Below are 18,660 nucleotides of genomic sequence, written 5' to 3'. Positions count from 1 at the left end.
CTCTATCGCATCTAGTCTTGAGGTTTTGATGGACCTCACGGCAAAACTATGATCTAAGTCGCGACTGGTCAGCTCTTCTTGCACAGGAGAGAGTTGTCTCCATTAGGTGCGGCAAAGGATGAGGATCAGGAACTGGAGTCATCTTGGGCCGGGGTGAATGAAGGACTCAATCTTCCATCAGGTCAATTCCCTGAGCTCTCTTGTGCGCTCTAGAGACATGACCAAAATGACAGGGTCGGTTCAGGATGGTACTCTTAGGGAAAACCTTTGGTACTCTTAGGGAAAACCTTCGAGTACCAAGCTAAAGGTCCTTACTCGATGAAGAAGGAGTGGGTTGGAGCATAGTTGACTCATAAGGAGGCCTAATTCGAGGGCGAGAGGGCGTTTGTGATGGCGACGCATGTGCACCCCTTGAAGAAGGGACACGGGTGACCTGGGGGTCAACCCTGGCTCGCCCAAGTGGTATGGCAAGTGTCTGCAAGAGAGCAGGTGTAGGCCTGTCCCTTACAGGGTGCGCTTGTGTGTGCAGAGTAAGAGGACGAGAAGGTCATCTCCTATGTACTCGAGTTGGCATGGCAATTGCATTGCCCCAAGCAGTGAGATGCATATGAGTAGTGTGCATAGGACCTGGCTTTGAAAGGTTTGATCCTAGACACTGTCTCGAGGGAACATAAGGGTTGCCCTGAGGTGTGGCTCGAGTGGGTGACCTATGAGCCTTGTGGTGTGTGTGAGGGATGGAGACCGTGGGGTTTCCGCCTAGATGTGTTGAGCCTCTAAGGATAGAGAACAATGATGCAGAAATGTGGGGCGTAGCCCTATGGCGACCCACATAAGCAATGGCAAGTTGTTTGCCTCTTACAGAAAGGGACTGGGCAGCCTTCCGGCATACCATAAGAATACGACCGGCAAGTGAATTGCCGGTGGCTGGGTGAATGCTGTGGGGGCCAACAGAAGTGTTGCAGATGCAAGGTACCTTGGTGGAATTTCCGTCAAAGCCAGGAGATGGGGAGTGAGGGATTTTTTGGTCCCGCCTCACACCGATCCAAGTTAAGACCTGGGAGCAAGACAAGGGGACTTTGCTTGAAATGATGGTTGGGAATGAAGTTGAAGGAACTTGTTCCCTAAGAACACTCTCGAATATGGGGATAAAAAAATCCCCAATCCGGATAAATGGGTTACAGAACCCGTAAGCCATAATAACATGTGAAAAGACAATGAAAGAAGATAATAAAAGAAGAAACTATCCAAACAAGAACGATCCGACTAAGGGGTAGTAACTACCCAGTGGAGTTACCAAGCTGGTTCAGTGCCTCGATCTTACGCTCCAGATCCTTTTGGGGGGTGGCATGCGTCTCGGGTTTCGAGGGAAGACCCAGGCCTTTTTTTGAGATCGCTCTCTCGGGAACCTCATTCGAGAACGGGGGCAGGTGTTACTAACCGATGAGAGAGGAATTTAAGGTGGGTTTGGGACTTACTCAGGCTGACTTGCATGGGCGCCCTCTTAAATCACGAAGAAAGCCCCTCAGTAATAAAACTGGTTCGGAATCGCCTCCCTTGGCTTGTATTCTTCTTATTTTCTACAAGCACACACATATATGGCAAAGGTTATAAGACAGGTAGGCTAGACCTCACCCTTTTCCTCTTTGATGAAAGTACACAAGCACGAGCATTCAAAAAGATGAAGAGAAGAAAGATGGGGGAGAGAAGAATTCGGCTAAACGAGAGGATCAGAGCGTTGACTTGGCTGGCAAATAAATAATTGGCCTGACATGGTAGGAAAACGGGCATGGTAACTAAGACCAGCTCAAATGATTACTACTAGATGTCATTACCAATACCGACTAGCTAGGCATGATGGTCAGTCTGTCGTGGTAATAAAGCGAGCCAAGTAATCTTGGAACAACAACATTATGGCTAAACAATAAGACTATCATAAGAGGCTAACCTCAATCCCCATTAGTCGATCAAAGGAGTAGTAGAATTAAGGGTATGAGGAAAGAATAAGAAGAGAAGAAGGGAAAGAAGGGAAAGAAGGAAGGAGGGAGAAGAAAGAAAGAGAAGAGTATGAGAGGCGAGAGGATAAAGGAGAGAGAGAGAGAAGGAAGGCGCAGTTGATGCTAAGCATTGCGGATTGTGTTAGAAGGTAGAGAGAGAAAATGCAGTTGGCACTAGACTTCACTAACTGTGTTGTACGGAGGAGAAGAGAGGGAAAAAACATTCGGTGTTAGGCTTCGCCGGCTGTGACAGAAGAAGAGAGAGAAAACCAATCGACGTTAGGCTTCACTAACTAACAGAAGAAGAGAGAGAAAATCAGTCGACACTAAGCTTCACCGACTGACAGAAGAGGAGAGAGAAAACTAGTCGACGCTAAGCTTCATCGATGGACAAAGAGAGGAGAGAAAACCAGTCGACGTTAGGCTTCATCGACTGACAAAAGAGGAGTGAGAAAACCAGTTGACGCTAAGCTTCACCGATTGATAGAAGAGGAGAGAGAAAATCAGTTAGCATTAAGTTTCATTGAATGATAGAAGATGAGAGAGAAAACCAGTCGATGCTATGCTTCATCGACTGATAAAAGAGGAGAGAGAAAATCAGTTAGCATTAGGTTTCATCGACTGACAGAAGATGAGAGAGAAAACCAGTCGGTGCTAAGTTTCATCGACTGATAGAAGAGGAGAGAGAATTTCAGTCGGTGCTGAGCTTCACCGATTGACAAAAGAGGAGAGAGAAAATCAATCGCCGTTAAGCTTCAACGATTGATAGAAGAGGAGAGAGAACCAACCGACGCTAAGCTTCATCGATTGTAATAGAAGAAAGAGAAAATCAACCGGCGCTAGGGTTTACCTGTTGCAAGAGAAGAGGACGGATGGAGATAGAGATGAGAAGAAGAGAAGAGCGAGAAAGAGATAGCGATGAGAAGAAGAGTGAGAAAGAGATAGAGATGAGAAGAAGAGAGAAAAAGAGATAGAGATGAAAAGAAGAGAGAAAGAGATAGATACAGGAAGAGAGACAAGAAGAGAGAGAAAGAGAGATAGACATGAGAAGAGAGAGAAAAAGAGAGAGGAGGGATAGAGATGAGAAGAAAGAGAAAAAAAGAGAGAAAAAGAGAGACAGAAGAGAGAGAAAAGAAGAGAGAGATGAAAATAATAGAGAGAAATAGATAGTGACGAGAAGAGAGAAAAATAAGAGAGATAGAGATGAGAAGAGAGAAAAAAGAAAGGAAGATAGATGAGGAGAGAGAAAATTAGCTTACCCAAGGGTATCAGCCTTTTTATTCGCTCTCCTCTGTCTTTCTCTCCAAGACGTACCCAAGAACTTAAGCAAGAATGAAAAATTTATTGAATCAATGAAAAATGAACTGAAGGTCTTTACAATTTAGCTTTGCATGTTTTTATAGAATTGGGCTAAAACGTGGGTATACACCAAAAAACTACCTAGAATTGAATATAATTACAATTTAATTGAATTTAAAGAAATTCTAAAAATTGATGCAAAATGATTGTTTTGCCCCTACTTAACAATGTGTGGAATTCCATAACAGTCTCTGCTGCTGCCCGAGAACTTGCGTGATCTTTCGTAGCTGACCTGAGGTAGTTCTGATGCCCCTCTGATAGAAAGATTAGTGTTTCTTATAGCCCTCGGCATGGCGATCATTTTGATGCTAACTTCGAGTCATGAATCATGTTTCTGAGCCATGATCATGAGACTTGAATCTTAGATGAATCTTGAAAACTTTGGATCGATTGTATGCTTGTTCCTTGATATTTTACATGATTTCTTCATTGAATCACACTAAGCATGCCATCAAGATCACGTTGCGACAATCGCAGCTTGATTTCGTGTCCGGATGAAGATTTGGCGTCTTGAGTTTTTGGCAAGAATCTTGAAATCCAGCGGCTGGCATTTACAACATCTTTGATGCCTTTGTGTGTGAAATCCAACTGTTCATCAGATGCGAGGTTGGGACCAGAGATACCCTCGGACCTCACGCATGTAATACAATTGGTTTCGTGTCGATCGAGTAAGTGAGCATCTTGATCTGGCTACTTTAACAAGGCGTGCTGCTGTTAAATTTTTTAAAACTTCGTTCACGGATCAGCGAATTTTATTGAGTTTTTCTCTCTGCTCGAGCATCGTCACGGGCGTACCACATATCGAATTGTTCGTCTTGATGAGACAAACACGCTCAGCAAATTTGGGAGCAATCCGACTTGGAACAAGTGAGATATAGACCCTGAAAATGACTGCCTATGACTGTGAAAACAACCACCTTTAATGGTGTTCTAGTGCAGGGTGGCCACACGGGAATAGTGTGCGGCCTAACCCTTTTCGGTATTTCACCCATAACTTTGTCTTGGAGTGCCCGATTGAGCCAAAACTTGACCCATAGGGGTTTTCGACCGTACCGGATCTAATAGCGATAGTCGCACAACTGTTTGATGCACCAAAAGTATGGCTCTAGCTACAGGGTCCATTTCAGGGTGCAAGAGACCAATTTTGCTGAAATTGTTACTTTGTGTTCACTGGCTTAGACATGTCTGATCGTGATGAAACTTGGCAGGTGGTCTTTTCAAGTGATGATGAAGATCTTGACCAGTTCTGGGATAATTCTAAGACTGTTGAGAATTTTCCACTGTTTTGTAGTCTTTTATTGATCAGCTTCCTACCAAGGACCAAGGTGTTGAAAAACACGTTCAAACATCATTCTTTTGTTTGACTAAGGGGGGTTGAGATTAGCCTCTTATGGTAGCCCTGTCGTCTAGCTGTAATATTGTTGTGCCAGAATTAATGTGCCCGCTTTATTGCCACATCGCGTCTAGCTAGTTAGTATCGGTATTAACGTCTAGTAGTAACTCTATCGAGCGGGTCTGAGTTACCGAGCCCATTTTACTGCCACGTAAAATCAATTACCTACCAGCTTAGTCACTTTGTTGATCTCCCCGCTTAGTCAAATTCTTCTCTCCCCCATCTTCCTTCTCTTATTCTTCTCTTCTTCTTATGAATGTGCACGCTTGTGTACATTCACCAATGAGGCAAGGTGAGGTCTGTTGACCCACCTGTCTTATAGCATTTTCCATATATGTGTAATTGTAGAAAATAGGAGAATACAAGCCAAGGGAGGCAATTTCGAATCAGGTTTATGACTGGGGGGACTTTCTTCGTGATCTAAGAAGGCGCCCACTCGAGTCAAGCCGAGTAAGTCCCGATCCCTCCTTAAATTCTTCTCTCATCAGTTGGTAATACCTGCCCTTGTTCTCAAACTAGGTTCTCGAGAGAGCGATCTCAAAATGTCCTGGGTCTCCCCTGGAACCCGAGACGCATGCCCCCTGATCTTCCAGATCTAGAGGGCGAGATCAGGGTGCTGAGCCTTTTAACGTCATGCAGCTAGGACGTGTACTATAGTTTAGGGTCATATAGTTTGGACCATGTAGTTTAAGGTCATGCGGCTAGACCTTTGCTACAGTTCGCCCCAAGTTCTTGCCATGAAGAAGAAAACTGGGAGCATCTTTGATAAACTCGGTTCCATCTTTGAATGGAGTGAGGGACAAAAGGTCTCAGGTCATGACGGGTGTCCATTCAGGACTTGAACGCACTGATTGGGGGTGGTCCTCACAGTAAATTGGTTGTGGGCCTTTCTCAAGGAGGAAGTTCTAAAGTAGCTGCTCCTCCTCCGGCAGGGGGAAAGAAAAGGAAACAATCTACTGCTATCGACACTCATGCACCGGCTCAAGCTGGTATACATACTTGAAGACATAGGGGTGTCAAACTTCCTGTGATTTTGGAGTCAAGAGGTAGCTCTCCTCTTCTGATTCTAGTGTCACCTTCTGTACTTTCTCCACCATCTTTTGTTTCTCCTTAATTGTTTTCTTCTTCGTCAGAGACTGAGGTGAGTGACTCCGGCCCTCTCGAGCCTATTGTTATCGCTACTGATCGGGAAATGACTCTGGAACATGGGGAGGCATCCTTAAGTCTGAGGGTAGTTCCTGAATTAGATTCAATTCCCATGGAGACCAATGAGGCTGAAGGCCCTGGAGGTATTGTTCCGGGAAGGGAATCTGATACTGATGTGGCCTCTGTGCTTTTGGAGTTTAGTGCCTCGACAAAGACAGGGGCCACAATTCAAGAGGAAGAGTCTATGGTTAGTGAGGCTCCAGAATATCAAGGGGCTGCTGCCCCCAAGTGCACAGACCATGAAGAGGAACGGGTTGAACTTTTTGTAGCCGAAGTGCTAATTGTTGATGATGCAAAGCAGACAGAAGGGGCCATGGCTGAGGCTGAATCAATGATCAATGAAAGCTAAAGGGAAGAGGCAGTTCCTGAACCTGCCAATACTGTCATGACGGCTCAAGAGGGTGAGAAACAAGGAGAAAAAATTTCTTTGGAGGATGCTATGACAACAGTGGTGACCCCCATAAGCGAAGGTCAAGGTGTCGAGGCTGATATCGAAGAATCAAGGTAGGTTGAAGCGGGGTCTGCCTCTAGGTCTGATGTGCATTAAACTCCAAACTTTGTCATCGTTTCGGAAGAGCGGGTGGCTCAGATGGCTATCACTTGTACAAGCCCGGTCCTTGAAACCGAAGTCTCTTCAGGAGTGGTATCATCTCGGCCCATTTACAGCAGGGTTTCTGGTATAATTGCAGGCATGCTTCATGCAGGCCTTCAAGGTTTAAGGGAACTTCCTTTCAATGAGCTGGGCATAGCTTTGACCAAACTCAGGGAATTGTTGTCGCGACTACTATTGATGGGAATGTACCAGAATCCTTTCCCATTTTGATGCTACCCTAAGTAAGTTGGAGAGCTGACGGTCGGGAAGACTACACCATGAGGCAGAAACCAAGAGGCTAGCTTCCTTGGAGGCGTCGATCTCAGGTTACCGTGAGGGAATAGATTCTTGCACTGAGAAGAAGGCCACTATGACTACACATCTGCTCAATCTCAAAAGGGAGGGACGAGCTTGCTTCAGAAGGATGGTTGAAATAAGAGAGGAGAAGCAGATATTCAGGAAGGAATTTGATGAACTCAAGAAGGAGATGATTCAATGAAGAGCCATGGAGGCTTCTCTTGCTGCGGATTTATCAAAACTCACTCACACCATTGAGTCTGAAACTGTGGTGGTGGAGGAGGAGACTCAAATGATGACTGAACTGAAGGAACATATTCAAGACACCGAGGCTTCTTCCGCAGCATGCAGAGCAGAGATCAATAGGCTACTTGATCATTTTTTAAAATGTCCTCTCTTATGCTTCTCATTTCTTTCTCTATACACCAGCAATTGTAAAATTTTAGCTTGTGAATCAAAATTCCTTTTGCTTTCTGTCTCATTTTGCCGCAAAATTTCATTCTTCATTCTGTTATGATGGATCTCATATCCTGCTCCTAAGTAGTCCCTGCCTCAGGGCTTTTACTGCTTCTGTCTTTTCACCAAGGGAAACCCTAGGCCTTGCTTTGTCTTGTGACAAACTGTTGTAGCTCTGATAACCTCAAAATGGAGGAGCAGTTGCTTCTTCTCATTTTAAAGTTTGATTGGACAAGGGTTCATAATTCATTTTCTCATCATTTGATGAGCCTGCTCGCTATAGAGAGTCCAGTCAGAAGGGGTTTTGGCTTCTATTCACAGCATTTTTACTTCATGTTCATCATAACTCTTGGTCTCATGTATGAACTCCTTCAGATATTTTGAAGCGTTACGCATGACCATCAATTGGCTCTAGAGATTGTGAACTTCGCTTCTTAAGTCTGCCAGGGGGTCTTGTTCCTGAGGACAAGCAAGATGCCCTGTCCTCAACTGCTCCCCCACTATAGAATCCGAGAAATGCAAGACTTGAGGAATATCCTTAGTAACCAAGTTTTGAAGCACCTTTTGCGGTGGCTGGGATGCCAATTCAGCTTTCAAGAGCGCTATAGGGATATGTAGGACCTTTTGATAGTCTGGTATGTAAGTAACCTTTAGAACTGAGAGTTCTATCTCCCTGACCTCCTGAATCTCGAGAGGGATTTCTGGTCCATCTTCTTGCGAAGGTGGCTCAGAAGAGGGCGTGGCCTCCTCTTCAGGTGAAGGTGGAATTTCTTCAAGAATGGTTGTCCGGATGCTAGAATGAATAGGGGTTAGAGGGAGAATTCTATCTTGCCTTTCTTCCTCTTTAAACATGTTTACCAATGTTTTACCCACGTCTTCAACATCTTCATGAGGCAAAGATCCTATCTTAATTGTGGACTTGTGATCCCCATCATTCAGTTTAGGAGGTGACACCAGATCTGTGAAATAATATTTAGCATCAGCGTAGTGAGTCTCGGCTACAGGAAACGGTCTTTTGTTAGCAAAGACCATATGTTGTCTCTCATATTGACTATACTTGAAGCACTGGTGCAACATCAACGGAACTACTCCTTGGTCATGGAGCCATAGCCAGCCGAAGGGAATGTTATAGGAAGTATCGGTGTCGATTTCATGAAATTCAGCGTAATCATTTAGCTCACCGATCTTAAGACGAAGGCGGACTGTGCCAGCTGGCTCCTCTCCTGAATGGTTGCACCTCTAAACTGTGATGTGCATCGGAGTGAGCTCTTCAAACCTTAATTGCAATTGAGTGAGGATCCTTCTTAGTATAAGGCTGATTGTTGATCCTCCATCTAACATAATTCGGTTGATTGGGCATGCATGTAATTCACCAATCACAAAGAGGGGGCGATTATGAAACTTTTCCCTCAATTGCAGATCGTCCTCTGAAAAAGTGATTGGCGTACATCCTCCTAAAATTGCCAGGCCCACTTCAATAGGTTCCACTTCGGTCTCGTACACCTCTGGATTAGAGAGATCCTGAAGCAAAGCCATCCGATAATCATTCGGAGCATGAGGGCATCGTAGATGCTGAGAAGGGATTGAAGCTTCCTCAGATGCCTTATCACATCATATTTCACCTTTTCTCGGTCAAGGCTTTGTGCTTCTAGTCCTGCCCTTGGTTTGGGTGGTATGCTGGGTCGAGGAGCAGGTTTGAGAGGGCAAGGTTTATTTTGGTCAGATGAATAGCTTGGTTGGGAAGTCAGCTTAGCTTGGGTAATTTGGTTAATCGGGATAGGGAATTGTTAGGTTGAGACCTAGGAAGTGATTGCGTATATGGGATCAGAAGCTTCCAGGGAAATTGGAGAATAGGTGGATTGTTTGGAGTATTTGGGGGAGGAAAGAGCCCAGGGAGCTAGAGAATGGGTAAGCTATTTGTGTTTGGACTAGGGAAAAGTGGCAGACTAGGAGATTTGGGGACGCCTGGCTTCTGAGGTGGGGGTTGCAGCGTCTTTCCTGAACTCAAGCTCATTTTCCCCATGGTGGGTGAGGCCTCTAAGATTTGTATCATTCAATAAGTTCACGAGAATAAGAACTATCCCCTCTAGATTCACTCAACCTCAGCTCGAAGTCGGGCTCAGGAGGCCACTGGGGTTTCTTTAGCTTGAACCTCCTGCGCTTTCCAGTAGAGGAAGATGGCTAAGATCGAGCTCAAGTGTAACAATCCTAAAATTTCAAAAAAAAAGAAAAAGAAAAGAGAAAATATGCTTATAAATAGGTGATGTTCTGTTTGAGTATGATGGTCCTTGGGGACCATCACTGTTTTAAAAAACTTTTGCTTTGGATTAACTTTTGCTTTGCCTTTACTTTTTTCCTTTGCCCGCATTTGCCTCCTGCTGCTTGCAGCTGGTAGCGTCCTTTAGCGGACGTGGTTTTCGTACGATAAAAGTCTGCTTTTAACGCGACACCTCAGGTATGAGGTAGAGCGTGAGAAAACAATATAATATTATGTTATAAGAATTTAAATAGGGGATGTGAGCACTCCCACCCTAAAACAAAATTTTGAGATCTCTCTCTCTGGTCGAAGCACAGTGAACTTCTCTCTCGAACCGAAATTTTATCGGAAGCTCCCTCTCAAATAATTGTGGGTAAGTGACATCGTCTTCCTGAAAAATAGTCTATTTTTAATAAATAGTGATATTTCCATCTAGAATCTTTATTTTATCAGTTTTATGTGTAAGTGACCTCATTGTCTCGAAAAATAATCCATTCTTTTTAAAAATAAAATGAAATAATTATTTCTGCTTATTATCATGAATTTTAGGCGCGATAAATTTTATGCGCACGTGACCTCATTATCTTGAAAAATAATCTTTTTAATAAATATTGTGATATTTTATCTATGTTAGAAATTTTGAATGCTGTAAATTAGAAAAATAAATTTATTTATTTTTCTTGTCTATTGTTGGAAATAAATGTGATATTTTTGCTTTTAGTAAAATTGTGATATTTCTTTCTACTGTTTTGAATATTTAGACATTGTAAAATTCCTGTGCAAATGACTGCCTTATTATTTAAAAATTGACATTTTGCAATTGATTATAGTATCGTTGTGAAATGTTTATTTACAAATTAACATCCCTTAAATTGTGATAATTCTGTATTCTTGAATTTTTATAAGAGTTTTTCTATACATATTAAATTGGCAATTATGCTAGAATGCCTTTACAAACTGCTACCTTTCTAAATTTGAGCCCAAAATATTTGATTGGTTATTTTTGAAATGTTATTGAAAGTGACCATTATTAATGGTTTTAGTGAAATTCATATTAGTGATTTCAGTGATATGTTGAGTACATGATATTTGCTGCTTTCGAATGTTTAAAGAGATTTAGAAATAATTTAAGTATGCAAGTGGACTCATCCGGTTCGCCGGTGAGGTATAAGTGGACCTATCCGGGACGCCGGTAGGGATTAAGTGGACTTATCCGGTACGCCGGTGAGGTATAAGTGGACCTGCAGGGATTAAGTGGACCTATCTGGGACGCCGATAGGGATTAAGTGGACCTATCAAGACGCTGATGGGGTATATAGGTGACCTACTTGGGACTCCAGTAGGGTGTTTTATGAAATCTTTTGAATTATGCATTGACGCGTTAAAGTGTTATGTGCATTTCAATTATTCGGATTATACTTAATTATGCATTTTTTTTAAAGTGAACCTGTTAATGTATTTCTGTTAATAGATCTCATTTTGGAAAATATTGATATCTTTCAACCATGATTATTTTTAGGATTATGATGATCACTTACTGAGTAGCCAAACTCATCAAACTATGGTAAACATTTTTCAGGATAACTGCGGTTTCATTTGTGTCCTCGTCAAGATCAACTTTGGGAAGATATTGTAGTTTTATTTAAACTTTCTTTTATTTACTTTGTAAGACCTCGCCACTGTAAATTTGTTCTATCAATAGATATATATATATGTCTTGTCTGTCACATCTCAGGAATAACAGTACTGTAAATTCTTGGGGTGTGACATCAAGTAACCAGGGCGTCAGCAACTGTTAAGAATCCAGTCGTCTGAGCTAACATCTTTCTCAGTGACCTCTGTTGCATCCTCCTTATGTTGATTCCTTCAAATTCTCTATCAAGGGCGTCGAATTCTGGACATTGCAAGGTTGTACCTACAGGAGACATCGAAGAGGAGGAGGGGAAAGAAGAAGAGTTAGTAGGTGAGGGGGATTTAAGGTCATTCCCCTCTTAGGACCTATCTGAGTAGCTTTTTACTTCATCATCAGAATTGGACATGTGCAGGGAGTCTTTTAGGTCTTTCTCCTGCTTAGACTGTTGGGGAGTACTTTTAACGTCATCGCCCTCATGGACATGTGTTGAGTGAGGGACGACCTCGGGGCGTCCTCCTTATAAGATGAAAGGGGAAGGATGATTGCGTCAGGGATAAAATCCTGCAAAGTCGGCAAGGGAGGAAGAGGTCTGATGAACTCTTGCTCAACCGGCGTTCGAGGAGGCTTGTTCCTTCTGCGAGCCCTTCTTGGGGCCCGTCTCCTCTTGAGTGCGTTTGGAGGTGCTTGATTCATCTCACTAGGTTTGTGAACAGCCTTAGCTTGACGGATAGCCTCTCATCTTAACGACTTAAGTCTGCTTCGCCGGTGATAGACTATTCATGGTTGGGAAGTTAAGGGTTTAGCAGAACACGAATCATCATTAACTAGGACTTGTGTAGGGAGGTCCTCTTGCACCAGTGGAGTCGTGATCTGGGGGCCCCCTTGTGGAAGGTTACAAGATTCATTGCATTCCTGTATTTTCTTCGCAATTATCTCAGGAAATCTGGAGCATTCGCTCAGATCATGTCCCCATTTCTGATGGTACGAGCACCATCCCTCAGCAAGTTGTTTGGGTTGCCTTGCCGGCTTTGGTGAGATGAGGCCCAGTTAAAGCATCATTACAAAGAAGGCTCGAAGGAGATCAAGGGCATCATCTTCTTCATCGACAGTCACTATGTGAGAGGCTTCTGTTGCCCCGAACGCCTTCTTGAGCTCCTAAAGCTTAATCTGACCCTTCTGGATCAAAGCCTCGATGAGGTCTTTAAGTGTATAACAGTCCTCCATGGGGTGATTTACCCTTTGATGATAGGCATAGTATTTTGCATGCGTATCAAGACAAACTAGGTCAGGAAACTTGCTCTCAGGTAATTCAACCATGTTCTATTCCAAGAGTAGTCGGAGCAATGCAAGCACCCATTCCTTTTCAAAGGGATAAACTTTATTCTAATGGGTGATCCAATATTCACTTTGATTAAGGCTCGCGGGTGGAGGCACCCGATTATATGACTGTTGTTGTTTGCCTGCCTAAGGTGTTGTCTTTAATGTGTCGACAGCTTTGGAGAGGTCCAAAGTTTGGGTGGTGACCTTCTTTGGATCATTAACTGTGATAGTTGCACTGATCACTCCCTTTTGTTGGTTGCCTCGGGCGTTGGCTCGAGAATTACCATTACCCCGGTTGTTTGCCACATTTGAAGACTGTTGTCGTGACCCATTATGATGGCGTGACAAGCTCTCTATGCGAATCGACTTAGAGATTAGGTCTGACATGGAGGTTGAGTTAGAGGCCTCAACATGTAGAGCGATCTCAGGTCGCAAATTTTGAACGCAAGTTTGAATTGCCTCCTTCTCAGGCATAGGATTGGGATGGCGAGCTGTCAGATCTCTCCACCTTGATATGAATTTATCCACCGGTTCATCTAGCTCTTGGGTCAAGGTGAGAAGTTCAATGGTTTGGACCTCCCTCTCGACCTCATAGAAAAGCAGATGGAGCAATTTCTCCATCTCCTCCCAAGTACGTATTGAGTTTGGAGGCAACCAAGCATACCACTGGAAGGCAGGCTCGTCAAGGGTTTCAACGAACTGACGAAGAAGGGGTCTCTCGTCAGCCGCTGTCTCTCTACATGCTGCTTGGAAATGGGTGATATGTTGACGAGGGGATGTTGTTTCATCGATGCGAGGAAACTTCCCTTTCTTATAGTCCTAGGGGAAGGGAACCTGATCAATATAAGAAGGGTACGGCTTGTGGTAAAGCGTCACGCCCTGTATGCCTGGGATCTGCCTATTCTTCAGGCTATGAGTCACCATAACATCAATGTCTGCCTGAGAGAAGGGGTGAGGGACAGAATTGTCCTTTGAGGCAAGAGGAGGACGCTGCCTGGGGGAGGTACATCTTCGGAATGATGGGAATTGGCCTCATGGTTAGCTAAGTTCCAAACAACCTCCATACGGTCGATCTTTTCCATCATAGCTTGGACCATCTATTCAAACCTTTCCATAAGAGCCTCCTAAGAGTCGGCAAGTTCATTTATAACCATGACGCTGACCGTTTCTCCAGGGAGGTCAGGCTTGGATGTGGCCAAAGGTTTTTGTGCTTGACGGGTCACACGTGGCAAGTCAGTCAGTAAGGGATCAGCATGCCTTGATTGGACCCGACTCTTGTATGATGAGCGGGTAAGGATTGGTTCTCGACCATCTTGGGACCGTGGCTGCTGGGTGGCCAGGTCATCTCTAACGACATTAACCACGACGCATGATTCACGTTCCTCTTCTTGAAGGTTTGTCTTCCCAAGAGGGTAGAAGGGATTCTGGTGAAGAAGGTTGTTAGAGCTAGGTGTCTCGACTATCTTGACTGCTTCTCTAGTCAGAATTCGTAGACCCCTGTCACGCTTGGCTTTGAGACTTTGATGGATCTCATGCCAGAATTATGAACGGGACTGTGATCGGTCAACTCGTCTCGCGCAAGAGAGAGCTATCTCTATCAGGTGCAGCAAAGGATGAGGGCCAGGGACTGAAGTCAGCCTGGGTCGAGGGAGAAGAAGGACAGGGTCTCTCATGAGGTCTTTGCCCCGAGCTCTCTTATAGGCTCCAGGGGCATGCCTGAGATAATACGACTGGTCCAAGATGGTACTCTTGGGGAAGGTCTTCGAGTACCAAGGTTTGAGGTGCTTTCCTGAAAGAGACGGGGCAGACGGTGGAATGATCGACTCACGAAGACGCTCTATTCGAGAGCAGGAAATAGAAGTTTGGGGAGGCGACGTGTGTGTGCCCCTTGAAGAAGGATCACAAGCGACTTTGAGGTCAGCCTGGGCTCACAAAAATTGACTGGCCTTAAGAGGCTGAGAATCGCGAGCAGGTGTCTGTAAGGAAACAGGTGGAAGCCTACCTCTTACTGGGTGTGCTAGTGTGTGATGAGTAGGAGGACGAGGAAGTCGTCCCCTGTGGACATGGGTTGGCGCAGCGTCGGCTTTACCCCGAGAGGTGAGGTGCACATGCATAGCATGTACAAAACCTAGCCCAAGGAAGCCCGGTTCTAGAAACTGGCTTGACGCAATACGAGAGTCGCCTCGAGGTGTGGCTAGAGTGGGAGGCCCACGAGCCATAGGGTTTGTGCGAGAGGTGGAGGCCCCAGGGTCTCCGCCTCGATATGTCGAGCCTCTAGGGGTAGAGACTCGTGATGGTGCAAAAGTGTGGGGGGAAACCTTACAATGACCCACAGAAACAACGGCACCTTGTTTGCCTTTTTCAGCAGAGGACTGGGCAGCCTTTCGGCGTACCTCAGCAATACGATCGACAAGTGACTTTTTGGTTACAAGGTGCATGCTGTTAGTGGTGGCGTGTGTGTCTCCTATGCAGGGTGCCTTGATAGAGGTTACACCAGAGCGAGGAGATGGGGAGTGAGGGACCATTAAGTCCCACCTCACACCAATCCAGATTAAGACCAGGGAGCTACACGTGGGGTCTTTACTTAAAAGGAAGGTTGGAAAAGTTGTTGGAGGAACTTGTTCCCTGGGGACACTTATGAATGCGGGGATAAGGATATCCCCGATCCGGATAAACGGGTTACAGAACCCAGAAGCCATAAGTGTGAAAAACAGAAAACAAAAGGAGAAACTACCTCAACAAGTACGTTCCGACTAGGGGGTAGTAAGTCCCAAGTGGAGTCGCCAAGCTGGTTAGGTGCCTTGATCTCATCCTCCGGATCTGGGTGATAGAGTGGCACGTGTCTCGAGTTTCAAGGGAACCCGAGACTTGAGATCGCTTTCTCGAGAACCTTTAAACAAGGGTAGGTAGACCAACCGATGAGAGAGAAATTTAAGGTGGGTTTGGGACTTACTCGGGCTGGCTCATGTGGGCACCCTCCTAGATCACAAAGAAAGCCCCTCAGTTGTAAAACTAGTTCGAAGTCGCCTCCCTTGGCTTGTATTCTCTTGTTTCTACAATCACACACATATGTTACAAGACAAGTGGGTCAAGGGACCCCACCTTGCCTTAGGGGAATGTACACGGGCGTGCACATTCAAAAAGGGGAAGAGAAGAATAAGAGAAGAAATATTAGGGTCAAAAGAATTTGACCAGATGGTAAGACCAATACAGTGACTAAACTAGTAAGTAATTGACCCAACGTGGCCGTAAAACAGGCTCGGTAACTCAAACCGGCTCAATAGAATTACTACTAGACGATGGTATCAATACCGACTAGCTTGACAGGATGGTTAGTTTGTCATGACAATAAAGTGGGCACAGTAACTCTGAACGGTAGAACGATATTATTGCTAGACAATTGGACTATCATGGAATGCTAGTTTCCACCTCTCTTGGTCAAACGAAAGGGTAAGAGAAGGAAAGAAGTAGAACATAAAGAGAGAGAAAAGAGAAGAATAAGAAGAAAAGAAGAGAAAAGAGAAGAAGAAGAAGAAGCAGAGTAAGAGAGAAAACAATGAGAGAAGAAGAAGAGCGAGAAGGGAAGGGAAGGAAAGGAGAAGGAGGAAATAGACGATAATGAGATTGGGAGAGTGAAGACTCAGACGACGATGGCTTCCGCAAGCTACGACGTGAGGAAGAAAAGTGAGAAGGAAACACAGGCGACAACAGGCTTCCACTGGCTGTGACATGAGAAAGAGGTATATGAGACTCAGGCAGTGATGGTCCTCCGCCGGCTGTGACATAAAGAGAGAAGAGAGAAAAAGAACACAAGCGACGTTGTGCTTCTGCCGTTTGTAATAGAAAAGAGAGACAAAAAACACAGGCAGCAATACGCTTGTGCCGACTGTGTCAGAAGAAAGAGGAGAGGAAGAGAACATAGGCGGTGATAGGGTTCCACCGTCTATGATAGAAGAACAAGGATGGAAAATACATGCGGCGCTAAGCTTGCGTCAGCTGTGACAGAAAAGATGAAAGAGAGAGAAAACACAGGTGGCAATAGGCTTGCGTCTGTGATCAAAGACAAGAAAGAGAGAGAAAGCATAGGTGATGAAAGGCTTGCGTCGTTTATGACAGAAGAGAAGAAAGAGAGAGAACTTTGATAAAGACCCTACCCACCATCCAGGTTAAGGCTTGGCTCACTGTTTGTGTCTCAGAAACAGAAAGACATCACACTCAATAAGAGGTCCACCATGGGTGAATAGAGAAAAAAAAGAAGAGCAGGCAAAAAGAAACGTGATAGAATAGAGGAGGAAGAGAGAGAAAGAGATAAAGATAAAACCAAGAAAGAGAAATGGAGAGACAAGAGAGAAAGAGATAAAGATGAGAGCAGGAAAGAGATAAAGATGAGAGCATGAAAGAGAAAGGGAGAGACGAGAGAGAAAAGAAGAGAGAGAAATCGAGAGATAGAGATGAGAGAGAAAAGAGGAGGAGATACGAGAGAGAAAAAAAGAGAGAGAAAGAGAGAGATAGAGATGAGAGAGAAAGAGGAGGAGAGAGAAAATTACCTTATCAAAGGGTGTCGGTCCTTTTCTTCTCTCTCCTCTCTCTCTTTAAGATGCACCCATGAACTTAAGCAAGAATTGAAATCTTTATTGTATGATTGAAGAATAAACCAAAGGTCCCCAGTCCTTTACAAATAGGTTTTACATGTTTATATAGAATTGGGCCCAAACATAGGTGAATACTAAAAAACTACCTAAATTGATGATAATTACAATTTAATTGAATTAAAAAAATTGAGAAAATAGAGTGAAAAATGATTTTTTTGCCCCTGCCTAACAATAGATGGAATTCTAGAATAGTCTATGTTGCTGCCCTAGAACTTGCATGATCTTCTATGACTGATCCGGGGTTACTTTGATGCCTGCTTGATTGAAAGATGATTGTTTTCTTGTAGGGCTCGGCATGGGGACCAATTTTATACTAACTTCAAGCCATGAATCATGTTTTTAGGCCACGATTTGGAGCTCGAACGAAGATTTCACAACTTTTGGGTTTTGGCCGGAATCTAGAATCCGGCGGCCGAAATTTACATCACTTTGTTGCCTTTGTGTACAAAATCCAACCGTTCAGCATGTACGGGGTTTGGACCAATGGTAGCCCTGGACCTACGCGCACGATGGAATTAGTATCGGGTCGATTCGATGCTCTAGCGCCGTGATTTGGCCGCTCAAGCGAGGCATATTGCTACTGAATGTTCTGCAACTTCTTCACGGATTAGCAACTTCTCTCTAGCTTTTCTCCCTGCTCGTGTGTCTTCACGGAGGTGTACGACATATCAAAACGCTCGACTTGACGAGACAAACATGCTCACAACATTTGAGCGCAATCCGACTCGGGAAGTCACTGCCCGTGACTATGAAAACAGTTACCTTTAATGGTGTTTTGGTGTAGGGTGGCCACACGGGAATAGTGTGCGACTCCTCCTGTTTCAATGTTTTGCTTATAACTTTATCCTGGAGTGTCTGATTAAGCCGAAATTTGACCAATAGGGGTTTTCAACCGTACCAAATCCATTGGAGGTAGTAATTTCAGTTACAGGGTCCGTTTCAGAGTGCTAGATTTTTCCTGAAATTGTTTCTTTGTGTTCACTAACTTAGACATGTCAGATTGTGACGAAACTTGGTAAGTGGCCTTTTGGAATTCCTATAAAGATCTTGACCTATTCTGGGGCTATTTTGAGACTATCAAAATTTCCACTGTTTTGTCAGGCTTTATTGACTGGCTTCCTCTTTATTCCGCATCAGGGACCAAGGTGCTAAAAATGTGTTCGAACACCCCCGTCTTCCTATTTCTACTTGTCATGTTAAGAATCAAGAAAGTTCAGGTTGATTGTACAACTTTACTATCTGAATTGGCATCGACTCTAGACAACGTGCCTGGGGGCCCTACCTATATTTTGTTTTCCCCTCTCTTCTTTTTTTTTTTATCATTATTTATTTTACTAAATTTTATTTTCATTTGTCATTTATGTTGAGCTTTTTCATTTTCTTCTTTACGTCTTGAATATAGTTTACTTTTCCCCTTCTTTGCATTTATTGCTCTTAGTTAGGCTTGTTTGTTTCCCTTTATCTTCTCACATTCTTGATCTCTTATGTTTATTTATTTAAG

The 18,660-nt window shown here is 44.1% G+C and overlaps 1 protein-coding gene across 31 annotated transcripts in view; it reads left to right on the top strand.

Annotated features, from left to right (window-relative positions):
- LOC105420199 (uncharacterized) overlaps positions 1-18,660 on the top strand; it is a 67,437-nt gene that overhangs the window by 41,142 nt on the left and 7,635 nt on the right. For 6 of the 31 annotated variants that reach the window (XR_016052376.1, XR_016052319.1, XR_016052302.1 and 3 more), the window contains one exon: positions 17,447-18,233. The exons of the other annotated variants lie outside the window; for them this stretch is intronic. The gene's annotated coding sequence lies outside the window, so the exon portion shown is untranslated. Of the gene's footprint in view, positions 1-17,446; positions 18,234-18,660 lie in introns of those variants that run through there. 31 annotated transcript variants of the gene reach the window in all.

This window comes from Amborella trichopoda, chromosome 1 (assembly GCF_054954075.1).
Source record: "Amborella trichopoda isolate Santa Cruz 75 chromosome 1, AtrichopodaSantaCruz75HAP2 v2.0, whole genome shotgun sequence".
NCBI classification, from domain to species: Eukaryota; Viridiplantae; Streptophyta; class Magnoliopsida; order Amborellales; family Amborellaceae; genus Amborella; species Amborella trichopoda.
Note: the sequence above shows the minus strand (reverse complement) of the source record. Positions and strands in the feature narration are given on the sequence as shown.